Source organism: Ylistrum balloti, unplaced genomic scaffold (genome assembly GCF_031769215.1).
Source record: "Ylistrum balloti isolate Yb309-2 unplaced genomic scaffold, AGI_CSIRO_Ybal_v1 Utg369700, whole genome shotgun sequence".
NCBI classification, from domain to species: Eukaryota; Metazoa; Mollusca; class Bivalvia; order Pectinida; family Pectinidae; genus Ylistrum; species Ylistrum balloti.
The window spans coordinates 492,054-505,228 of NW_026781931.1; positions in this window are offsets into that span (position 1 = coordinate 492,054).

Here is a 13,175-nt window from a genome sequence, read left to right on the forward strand (position 1 = left end):
TACCTCCCCCTTTTGGGTACAACCCCTCTCCCCCGCTCTAAAACGTAGTCTACCTTCCCCTTTAGGGTACAACCCTCTCCCTCCGCTCTGAAATGTAGTTTACGTCCCACTTTTCCGGTACACCATCCCCCTCCGTCCCAGTCTACCTCCCCCTTTTGGGTACAACCCCTCTCCCCCCGCTCTAAAACGTAGTCTACCTTCCCCTTTAGGGTACAACCCTCTCCCTCCGCTCTGAAATGTAGTTTACGTCCCACTTTCCCGGTACACCATCCCCCTCCGTCCCAGTCTACCTTTCCCTTTAGGGTACAACCCTCTCCCTCCGCTCTGAAATGTAGTTTACGTCCCACTTTTCCGGTACACTCTCTCCCTCCGCCCCAGTCTACCTTCCCCTTTAGGATAAAAATATCCTCTTTCCCCACTCTAAAATGTAGTTTACATCCCACTTTTCCGGTACATATCCCACTGAGCCCCTCTGCGCTGTGTCCTACAAGTACGGCCGTACTCTAATAATCAGTGCCATAAATTCCTCTGAAGTCAGTTTGATGTCCTCAACTCATCAAATTCAAAGCCTAACGAAGTGTTACTTTACATTTTTTACTGATTGAGAGCTACTTGTCTATCCATAGGCGTGACATAACATTGTAGCTTCGGTAGATTTTTTATCGAAATATATTAAGTTATGAATATCAATACCATAGTTAAGGATGACAATGCAGATACAATGGAAACCTACAAGAGGCAGGCTATAGCGGTAACTGAGATGTGTCCCCCGAGATTTGGGTGAGGAAGAACGCGAGCAGATATCTGATGTTCGTATGCAGATAATTTAATTGATTATTCATTTTTGTGAAGTGAATCTCGACTTGAACACATTGACAAGGAAACGTGGTGCCGTTGAAACTCAGAAACACCAGCAAACGACATTTGCGGCAATGGGATTCCATTATATCTGTAACGCTGTAAGCTGCTTTATCACGACCCTCGATGTGAAGTCTCCTTGAATTTATCTTTAAAAAGAGACAGTCTTGTGTTTTACAGCCGAAAACTTTATGCAACATGATTTAATCTGCTTACAGCGAGGAAACGTTTTCTTGAAACTTTCAACTTCTGAAAAGGCTAGTTTGGGAGTCGAAACGGCCTCTTTAATTGTTATCACACCTACGTTCTCCAGTACAAGTAAAGACATACCTGGGTTTTGTTCTAGTCGCCGAAACAAATGTGTTCTCTACACGTTCTAGTGTCATGGAGTGCAAAGCAGTCGCTAGTTCTGTTCACAGAGACCCGGTTCATTCACTCCCTAGAAAAATCCGTAGTCTTAATGTTTAAATACAAATACCAGTTATCTTGGCCTCATTACGTTTCGCGAAAATGACATATAAGAAAAAAATGTATATTTTTTATGGACCGTAGATATAACTGAACGGTTAAGACTGACAAGTGTCTGTATGTATTGTAAGGGTGTAACTTCTCGATGACCATTGTGTACTGTTAATAATGAGGTTGAAGTGAAAGATGTTTCTTGTTCATATTGTCGTCGTAATGAGAAGCACAAAAATTACACTTCTCCTGTTATACCATAAACATTCGTCTCAATATGGAGCTAATTCATCTTGGATTATAATAGAATATTAAATAAGACAAAGATTTGTTTTATAAAAATCATTTATTTACAATTATAATTTCAATATATCTAAACACTCACGGTTTACTTCTTGTGGCCTTTGTAACTGTTTATCTGTGGTATGTTAGAGTAAATAACCAGGTCCCCCACGGGTCAGAGAGGACCTGCAGATTCTGATACCTGGAGGGTACGTCTTTGATGTTTCATAGCCAGGGAAGTGTTAGTGAAGGGCATGTGAAATATAGACTAAACTACAGGAGGACATAATGAGAAGTGAGAGCAGGAATCTCAGTGTAGACCGTGTTAGACACGCGAGGTCAAGGTTATCTGTACAACGATAAACATCTACATGTACAATATGGTCTAGCAGGGTCTTCTTCGTTTATAATAACTTAAATCATTGATGTTTTCCTCAATGTTGATAGTTTGTGTTGAAATGTTTCCTTCTAACAATAGTTATAATAAAATCTTGGCCTGTGTGTAGGTTGTACACAGGATTCGAGAAGTAAGTATATTATTACCAGCGCAAACTTTTAAAATGACGCTTCAACATGATAAGGATCGGCTTAGCTCGTTAATAAGTGGAATTGTCAGAATCCCTTTTTTTCAAGTAGTTTACACTTTTCGCCGAGGGAAAAAGTCATGTGATAAAGTAGAACAAAGAAAAAACGAATTGGCGTGAAGGTGAAGAATGACACTCTCGAACACAATTGGCCACCGTCTTTGTTTCGATGCTGGCAAAACGAACGCTGATTGGACAATTCAATCTTTGAAATTGCTTTGTGTTTCTACTGTAAAACTTAGGGTAATTAGATAGATTTACTTGACGCGGAATATTGATTGGTATTCAGGTTATAAACCTGTTTCTCCACTAGAGCAGGGTAATTACGTTATTGATAGAAGCTAATCAAACGTGTTTGTCGTTTTATAAACAAAAACAATAAAAACGTGAAAAAATTAAATTAGCTAATAAGATAATGGAAATTATATTTTAAAAAGTTAACATGGAGACTGAATAGTCGGTCCTCACCAGGGTAGACTACAGATGAACCAAATCAGAGCGATAATAGGTTCTGATTATAGAAGTTGAGAAAACAGGTCGCCTTACCATCCTTTGCTAGCTAGAATTTCCCTGTAGTTGTAGAATGTCAGGCTAGAGACCGAGGGGTCGCTAGTTCGAACCAAAGCGATTGCAGGAATATTTTTCATTACTCTTTCCAATTACAGATTTGATGCCGTGACCACTTTAAATGTAGAAGCTAGGAGATTGAGATGCCTCCTTGGAGATATTAAACATGGGCTGGTATTGTCTCTGAGGTTGATTTATGTGTGTAGAAGTCGCCTTACTAGTGGGAATTTCCTTTAATCGATTGGCTAGAGACCGAAGAATCACTGGTTCGAGCCCCAGCCATGGCAAGAGTAATTTTCAGTACTCCTTCCTATTACACTAAAATTTTCCGCGGAAATTGCACAATATCCCACGTGACATACAAATAAAATATCATACAACAGTACAGCTGAGTCATGTTAGTAATTATTTAAGGTTTAACACTTTTTTACAAACCAACATATTTTCATGTAATGTGCGTTGGTATTTATTTCAAAGGGTTTAAACAGATACTGGAAATACGTGCAGGAATTCTAACACTATATACTGGAGAAGTTACAGTACTGCATGTCTGTCTCGCACGTGAAGTTAATTGATATGGCACTTAAAACGCCACGGCTATAAATGACATTATAAAATATTCCTGTTTACTATTGACTGACGAGAAGTTTAACTGGAGATAGACTTGAATAAAGAAGGACGTGTTGTATATTTAACTTTTTTATGAGAAATGAGAGTTTATCGCAAACTTAGACCAGGGGACAGAAAGACAATACAGTGAAGGGCCATAGTATTACAGCCAGACAGCCTATTTGTAAACACGATTGTAAACCATTTGTGTAGCGATTGTGCCGCTGTTTCCACTACATTCGTAAACAAATAAATCGTGTTATTTTTACTTAGAAAATGAGTAAAGCAAACCTCGTTTTTGTCGTAATCTTGATGTGTGTGTTGTAGAAACGGTTATCAGATCGCAATGAATGACAATTAACCACAGATTCGACCTTAAGTCAAATTTCTCTACGTCATATCCGTCTAAAGGTTGATAAAAAGTTCGAAAGAAGATCGAAGTAGATTTATCAATGAAAGAAACAGCAGGAGTGAGAGAGTCTGCTGAATATATAAGTTTGTAACCACAGATAGTGTCTGGAATGTGACGTGACGTGGCCTGATAAGTTCATGCCTAGTTAGCTTTCTTGCGGTGTAGCTTTTAGTTGTCCGAATCTAATTTAAATAATGAGCAAATAGATATCTTATTATTTTCGACACGTTTTCCTTACCGATTGCCTCTTCATATGATTATTTCTGTTGATTCCAGAAAACAATATTTAATTATTTATAATAGTCATAAAAATGCATAAATCAATGCATTATTGGTTTTTGGGAAAACATTTTTTAAACTCATTTACATTTTTGAAAACTAACAAGCTCTTGTGTCCGTTTTTGTTTTTTCTGTGTGATGAAGAGACAAGATAGGCTTGGAGTGGATTGGCTGATACCCAAACTTTCTGACTCACTTCAGTCTCCACAGCATCATCAACCCTGCTGACTTGGCGCCAAATCTTAATCCGTACAAATTGATTTGATGTTACAGGATAAACTTGTAACTTATTGCGATGTTTTCATCAATTAGTATAGTATTATCAAGATATCTGGTGTTTTAACGTAAACACGGAACAATGAGTACCCTTACAGTAGGGTAATTACGGTAATGTATTAATAATGTAGGTAGAACATGTCGTTAACACAGGTTTCCATGGTATGCCATTCATGAGGTATCAAGTATTATGTAAAACTCGGAAACAGAGGACCCAAGTTTGTCAGAGATAGTATGCCAGCAGTTTATACACAAATGGAAAACAGACGTGTCGGTTCTGTACAGAAAATAACGGGGTTAGTGGATATAAAATGTTAATGCAACTTAAAATAATTACTAATGCAATGAGCCAAGTTTGTTCTGTTATTAAGTCATGTGACCAGAATGGTCAAGATGACCTATTGCTGTCATGTATCGTCCGGCACCGTGCTCCGTCCACAGTCCGCCGTCCATAAACTTTTCCTTTAAAATACTACCCCTACTTAACACCTGTGCGGATTTCATCCAAGTTGTGGCTAAAACATCTAGTGGTGGGTCATTGTTTCTTAAATTCTTATATGATGATATGACCCCTAGGGAGTTAGAGGCGGGGTCCCAAATGGGGAAGTAAGTCAACAATTTGCTTTAAAATGCTACTCTTCCTCTTCCTTCTTTCGACCCATTTTGTCGTGAGACATCATTGATGATGGAGACTAATCTATTTAATTTAGAGAGTTGATTCGAGCTCTAGGGACTTTGGGACTGGGCTGCAAATTTGGAAGTTAGTCAATGATTTTGCTTCAATACGATATTCTTTCTTAATGATTGAATGGATTTAAACCAAATGTGATCTGAAACGTCATCGTGGGAAGTCATCAGATTTGCCAGGCCAACGTCTGCTAATTCTGTTGTTTGTCCATCTATTCATCGATTGTCAGCTGACCGTGAAGAGTCACTGTTCTCTTGCTGTCTTTTTAAGTAAATATACATAATATTCATCTTTCTACATTCCTAGCTGAAGGTTGTTTCTACATTCTGATATGACTCCAAACCTTATATATTTATTGAACAGCTTTGATGTCATGCCACATGAAAACACCAGCTCAATAGGCATATTGACATTTCCAATACATCGAAATTCATACTAATGCAAATTTTTGACATTTAACTTTATTAATTTCCAGAAACATCCTGAATGCGCGGGTAAACTTATATTACACAACTTCGATAATTAAATAACAACTCTAGAAACAAGTAGAATAACGTGGATAGTAAATTATACACGTGAATGAGGACGATCGTGCCAGGGGAATAGTGAGGTAAGTGAGATCACGTGTAACATACTGTTGTTACATTTCATTCTCAGGCTCCTCATGAACATACAAATGTATTACTATCATTATTATTATTTTGCCAGGGCGAAGCTAAAACTCCTCCACGCTTATGTCTACATTCAATTGGAAAACTCGCAAATGAGATAATCTCATGCAGTTTTTGCTGTGTTGATTTTTTGACATGCATGAACTCATCTGACAAAAGGTCACGTTCCGACGGGGATGTATGTCATCACATCATAACCAACGGGATAACCAAAGGAATGTGCTTCTTACTTATATACTGCAACAATGGAGACCACCCTTCTTGGAATCATACTTCTTCCATATTATATGATAAGGGAACACACTTCTTACATACTAAATAATGGGGAACACACTTCTTACATACTATATGATAGGGAACACACTTCTTACATACTATATAATGGGGAACACACGTCTGACATACTATATAATGGGGAACACACTCCTTATATACTATATAATGGGGAACACACTTCTTACATACTATATAATGGGGAACACACTCCTTATATACTATATAATGGGGAACACACTCCTTACATACTATATAATGGGGAACACACTCCTTACATACTATATAATGACTTCTTTCATAACTGCTTCACTTTGAAAGTTTTTATAGTTATAGAACAACCACATCTGAACGTTCCTCTTTACAGAACGTGCATACACGGGTAATTTCTCTTGACGTGAAATGTCTGGAGATATATAAACATGTCTATCGGGTGTATTGTTATATAATTGTCTACTGACGTGTTAACACCGGTCTTGCCAAGCTACTGAAATTTATCTTTATTGGCAAAAAATATCTACGTGAAACGGACCGTTGCGTTTTAAACGTTTACGTCAGCAGTAGACAGTACGTGGGATCTCGGAAACTTATCAGACCTGGTCAGGTCTTCACGGTAGGTGTGATAACTGCCTTTTACATGTTTTATTCTGAGATCAAAGGAAAATTCAAAATTATATCATTTATCGTATACCTAACCTCAGCCAGAATTTTTGCACAATCTAGCTTAAGAAAACGACATAGTCTAATTGGACTTGCTTAAAACTGTAGAATTGGTCGATAACTACATAAAGTGAATCTTAGGGCCTTAGCTACTTCGTGGGCGTGTACAAAGACTGGTGTCTGTAAAACAGTGCGGTAGTTTCTAAAATGTCTACAAACTGACATGCCGTGTTACTCCAGACATTGAAAAGTCGACTAGTGTAATTTGTATACTTTAATTCAGTTTATTGGAATATTTACTCTGTAAATATAATCAATATTGTCTGTATCGTGGGGACTACAGCATCATGTGTAGGATTCTTCAGGCGTTCTAGGGGTAGAACTTGGCTGGAGGAATTCTTCACTACCCTTCTAAGTCATACAATACTTCTCAGCTCTGATCGTGGTGGGCTGTTCAAACTACTCCTTACCCGTGATCTGTCCATCCGTCCGTTTCTACTTTATATGAAGTTTCCCATGGTTATATGTTAAACTAATGTCGAGTTCTAAAGAAGAGTAAGACGCAGTTCAGTATTAGTGGAGTTTTTTTCCTTTCGTCTTTGCGCCATCTGTTTATCTTTAGAGGTTATGATGTATTACTCTTGTAAAGGACGAACTTCGATTCATATGAGAGGCATCAGTAGCAGAAATATATTATAAGTTTTGTAAATTATCGCAAATCATTCATGTATATTCACATTTTCTCTTTTTTCTGTTTTTGCTTAAATAATGAAATTTGAATTTTTTTCTAAAAATGTAACGATACTAATATTTAAATCTCAGTCGCTGCATCAAAAGGACACAACTAGGGACCAAGTGGAACTTTCACATAGAAAAGAACCATCCATTAGGAAATAACGATTAAAAGACTTATTTACGGCCGGACAAAGGGACGGACCAAGGACGTAAAGCGAAGTAGATAATCCACCATATGCTGATGGTGGGCTAGAAATTACAGAGGATCAAGCACAGAACTTTGTCGCTCAAGCACTTGTAGTTTTGTAAGCTGTTAGTGATGCCACAAGTCCACGTTTTCCATTTCCAGGTGAAGAGTTTTTTAATCTTGTAAAATAGTATTGTAATACCTATCAAATACAGAAACACCACAGAAAACAACCGAGTTCCGTTTTTTTCAAGAACATGGCATACATTGTCATGAATTGCTATCAGTTGGTGAGTCATTGAGTAAAATGTTGGAAGAAAAATTGTCTATCAAATGTAGTTATTAGCGTGTTTCGTGGTGAATGGAAAAGTAAAGCTATAGGAATCGGCTTTGTTTCTTTTCATTTCAAGACTTGTCCCTCAAGAATTAGGATCAAGACAAACACTGAGAATTTTAGAAAAAAATAATGATGGTTGACAGACTGTGTATATGGTGGCTGATTTTGTCAAAAAAGACAATTTTACCAATATGAAGAGAATTCAAAATATCGGCACTGACGGATTTCGTAAAATTCACATCGAAACCTGTCTTGTAATCAAAAAGTAGAATGTTTTTGTAGATCTTACGTCAATACTAGATATTGGTGAACAGCGTTGGGACTGGATGAAAGAAAGGAGTGGGGGTGGGGGTTATCTGTGATATTATATGTATATTTCAGCATTTTAAAAAGATTTCAACAAAGTTACGGTGACTGTTATAAATAAATAATTCCAATAACCCATTAACACTCACAAAATTAACCCCTAGTCCCTCCTTTCCAGCTGGTAACCAATTTGATACTCCTAGACAGTCTGGTGGGGTAACTATATATGTATGTTGTTGAAGGAAAAACCAAGCTATACACACTGATGTCACTAGTACGGTGAAATGGTATTCAGACATGTCTGGAAAGTTCACTAAGGGGTAAGACAGAGGGGATTTATCAGTACCGATTTGTATAAGTAAGCATAAATAACCTCACACACCAGGTGTAGGATTCAATGACAGGGTGTTAAAATTTGCACCGTGTCGTGTACAGTCCCAACGTGAGCAGACGACGTGACACCTTTAGCTAACAATACCAAATGACCTGCAGATATTCTGCCAAGAGACAGTTGACTACAGGGAGAAAGAGACACATCTTCTTCAGCCAAACAATAGTGTTATTGGTGCGTTGGAACGGACTGACGAATAAGTCGTTTGAACATCACTGCTTCCAACCTGGAGACAGTGTAGTGGAGATACGGAGTCCCTGGAATGGTTAGGGATAACAATAAAAGTTCCTACACACAGGGAAATCCCAGTCCTTGGTAAGAGCAGGGGTCATTTAAAGATAATTTACCAGAACGAAGAATTGTATACATAATTAAATATCGATGAACTAGCATGGTTCTAACTCTATAATACTAGAGAATTATAGAGAGTGAGAACCTGAATTGATTTCTGCGACATATACCATTCCTGGCGCCATTCAAAGCTGCAACAGATTTTAATAGTTCAATAAGTCGACAAGGTTTCAGACAAGAACTACCTTGTAATACCAGATAACGTAATATGGGAGGGTTAACACCTCGGCTCAGGCGAGGGTCTTTATTTATCATGTTTTACCGTACTACTTAAACCAAATCAGGTAAATTGACTACTGGTGTCAGTGATTGTAAATTTGATTATCTACCCGAAACCGGTCACTGCATTATCATTGGTCCACAGAACACTGAATGACGCACAAGAAACGATGATGTACAAAAGAGAGTATAAATGAGCATATTGACAGGAAATCATACGAAAGGTTGTGTTGGACTAGTCAAAGGTGTCATTTTCGGGTAAAAGAAAGATGTTCGGAAATAATAAACATGATCTCATATCTTTTAAAATGTTTTCACTTTTCACTTTTGCCAAAACTTTTCCAAAATTTCAACACATGAACATAGCTAAACCGACAATCATATTTAATTTTTTTCATTTCATAATATTTCCTTGTCGTGATTTTACATACAAAAGGAGTTGATAACCACATTTGCTGAATAGAAACGGCTGCACGATCAGTGGAACACCTCTTTACACACGAGAAAGGTCTGACATAATTTGTATATAGACTGGTATTAGTATATAGTGGTTAATAAGGACCTGTAGAATGTTTCATACGGTTGCTTGAGCTCTGTATATAGACTGGTATTAGTATATAGTGGTTAATAAGGACCTGTAGAATGTTTCATACGGTTGCTTGAGCTCTGTATATAGACTGGTATTAGTATATAGTGGTTAATAAGGACCTGTAGAAATGAGCTTGTATATAGACTGGTATTAGTATATAGTGGTTAATAAGGACCTGTAGAAGGTTTCATACGGTTGCTTGAGCTCTGTATATAGACTGGTATTAGTATATAGTGGTTAATAAGGACCTGTAGAATGTTTCATACGGTTGCTTGAGCTCTGTATATAGACTGGTATTAGTATATAGTGGTTAATAAGGACCTGTAGTAGGTTTCACACGGTTGCTTGAGCTCTGTATATAGTTGCAGGTTTATAGGGGCTGGCTGGTTTATAGACTTATGATAAATCTATATAGTTGTCAATCCAATCCGTAAGTACAAGAATGTCACGCTGAAAGTGTCTATACAGCTGTATCATACAAAATAGATATTTTGATAAACTGGCACTTCACTGTATACAGCATAAATCAGCTGGTGATATGACCACGTGATAAGATTTAACACACACGAGAATTCGCGATAAAACTAGATATTTCAACAAGTGTCTACCATATAGTTTACACGTTCCTAGCTATACCGTGTGTTTCAATACTAACTGCTGTCCAGTCTATCTCCGCCGTGACATATTTAACGGTTCTTTCATATCTGGTAAGATTGGATGTTATTCCAAAAATAAATCACATCCTCTTTCTGATGTAGGACATGGGTAGTCCTGTGAGAACTGCACTATAGGTAATCATAAACTATATCTGTAAATATCTCGGTTCACGGAATACGTTTCGATTTCATAAACATATCTGCTTTTGCGTATAAATGTTTAGACAAGAAAGTTAAAATATCTTTATCATTGAAATACGCTTAGGATAAGAATTCTACATTATTCTCCATTACTGGAATTTGCAGAGCATGCAACTGTCGCTGGACTGAAAACCAAATGCAATCGAGAAAAGTCTGTCTTTAACAACGATGCTTCTTATCATACCGCTCATATCTCCTCCAAACTTTAGCCATTGAAATATTACTATTCGTAAATGCCTTGCCAGTTTAACAAGGAAAAGACTACATAAGGCATCCAAGACTTGGTCAAGGCACTGACCGATAAGAAATGAGCGTTGTTGATATTTAAGACGTACGTCTGGTTAAGTTTAGAAGTATACACCTGTAGGTATGGATATTTATAACTTTTTACTTAGATATATATTAACGACTGGAGTTTGATTTTCATGATACCGACATAATCTATGATGGCAACGCTATCATTAGCTGTACTTTAACAAGAAAAATCTTAACCTAAAATAAAAGAAGAAGTGTTTCGGAGGCTTTTCTTTAGGTTGGCATTCCCTATATATAAAGATCTTATAACACAGCCGGTAGAAGATTGGAGTGACTGAGGTGTTAAGGTGAATACACGGTCACCTTCATCTTATACAAAACCGGTAGAAGATTAGAGTGTGATGTTTAGGTGACCACACAGTCAACTTCATCTTATAACACAACCAGTAGAATATTAGAGTGTGACGTTTCGATGACTACAAGGTCACCTTCATCTTATAACACAACCAGTAGAAGATTAGAGTGTGACATTTCGATGTCTACACGGTCACCTTCATCTTATAACACAACCAGTAGAAGATTAGAGTGTGACGTTTCGATGACTATACGGTCACCGTCATCTTATAACACAACCAGTAGAAGATTATAGTGTGTTGTTTCGGTGACTACACGGTCAACTTCATCTTATAACACAACCAGTAGAAGATTAGAGTGTGACGTTTTGATGTCTACACGGAGTTTGTTGTTTCGGTGACTACACGGCCAACTTCATCAGAATTGTGTTATAAGAACATTTATTCTATACAAAAGTACAAGTGAATTCCGTTTTTTTTTTTGGCCTGGTCACCAAGCAGAATCAACAAATCTAATTTATTGGTCGTTGTAAACACAATCGATTATACTGCTTACATAGGTAACACACTAGAATTATTTGATATCACAAAAATTACCATTATACGTGTTTGCTAATTTTGAAATGATGTCATACACACCATCCTTGCTTCTCGTTTAAGTATTTCCACATACTGGTTAATGATAAGGATACAGACCTGTCTCGTTTGTAACGGATTCCGAAGGTGCAAACGACATTTCCTAAATTGTTCTGCTACTTGCTCAACCCGTCAATCTACAGTGTCGTCAAAATGGATATAATCGTCATGTGATTCGACCCCCCCCCCCCCCCCGCGCGCGCAATTGAATCGCGGGTTTACATGATTTCCTTTGTTGAGTGTGGTGCTCGTTCTTATCACACACTATTAATGTCCTTGCCTCTTTTATTGTGTACGGAATAAGGTTGAATTTATTGGATTTGTGGAACATAAGAACCAAATGTCTTGCATTCAATTGTATCCTAATAAACAGAATAAAGAAGTACACACGCCCCCCTTAACTAGAGTAAAGGTAACAAAGAAATGTTACTACTCAATACAATACAAACGGGAATCTAACTATCAAGTTTGATGAGAACATGATAATTTCTAGGTTTTGACGACGAACCTTTCTTTTCTTGATGGAATCAGGCCAACTTCCACTGAGCTTTCAGGATTGCTATGAATACTAACTAATTGTGGTTAAATGTCATCAATCCATGCTTAATCTAGTTGTTCTATACTTTGTTCTTATTTGAGAACGTGACAATATTTACTTGCGTGGATTTACCAAGGTTTACAAGGAGGGTGTTATCGAAGAAGAAAAAGATGCTACTCTACCGGAACACCTGGTCTAATTCTGCATGTACTTTTTCATGAGTCTGCGGGTAAATCTTTCTTTTGTTTGTATTTTGCCCTAGTTTTAATTAATTTGAGTTATGATTACGATTATGTTGACATGTTAGTATTTTCTTGTTGTTGTGTGTGTCTATTTCAGTTTAAATCAAGGTGATGTTGACACTTTGATATTATATGTTTACTTTTCATTCCCTTTGGGGAAAACTTGATATGTAATATTATTTGGTAGAATATGTTACTATATTTCCATGACACTATAACAAAGTATAATCGAGACTTAGATAGGAGAATACGCTGGTCACGTGTAAGGTGGTCGAATTATTATCATGGAAGTCAAAGCCTTGCCACTTTCACGGTAATCGAATTTTGTGGTAAATCTGGGACAGTAAGATTTGGATGGTTACCGTTTTAAGTGAAAGCCTGGTGTTTTACGAACATCCGTACACAAATTCATGGGTCAGCGTATCCCACCAATAACACACACGGCGTTTTACGGACCTAAACTTACTGTATTATAACTGGCATTCATGCCAACAGGTGGAATAAGTAACGTCGTTTTATATTAAAACAGCATGATGTGAGGAGGGTAGCACGACGGGAGGA